Source organism: Podarcis pityusensis (assembly GCF_964106645.2).
Source record: "Podarcis pityusensis genome assembly, chromosome: 7".
Lineage (NCBI taxonomy): Eukaryota > Metazoa > Chordata > Lepidosauria > Squamata > Lacertidae > Podarcis > Podarcis pityusensis.
This window is the reverse complement of record NC_138031.1, coordinates 54069740-54069969: the sequence shown is the minus strand read 5'-3', so window position 1 is coordinate 54069969 and position 230 is coordinate 54069740.

Sequence of the window (230 nt, the reverse complement as noted above, 5' to 3'; positions counted from 1 at the left end):
CGGTGCTTCTAAAAAATCCCTTTACTTTGCTTTCTAAAGTATATGATCAAACTCAATCCTAAGGAATAAAAAAGTAAGTCCTTGGGAAAACTGCTGATCTCAGCGATGTGTTCCTTTCAGCCCTTCTGGTGCTATCCTTTCCTTTGTCGAAGATGTTGACTAAATTAAAATGTGAAAGCACACCAACTGCTCTGTGCTTTCCGTGAAGGACATTTTCTAAAATTGATGCC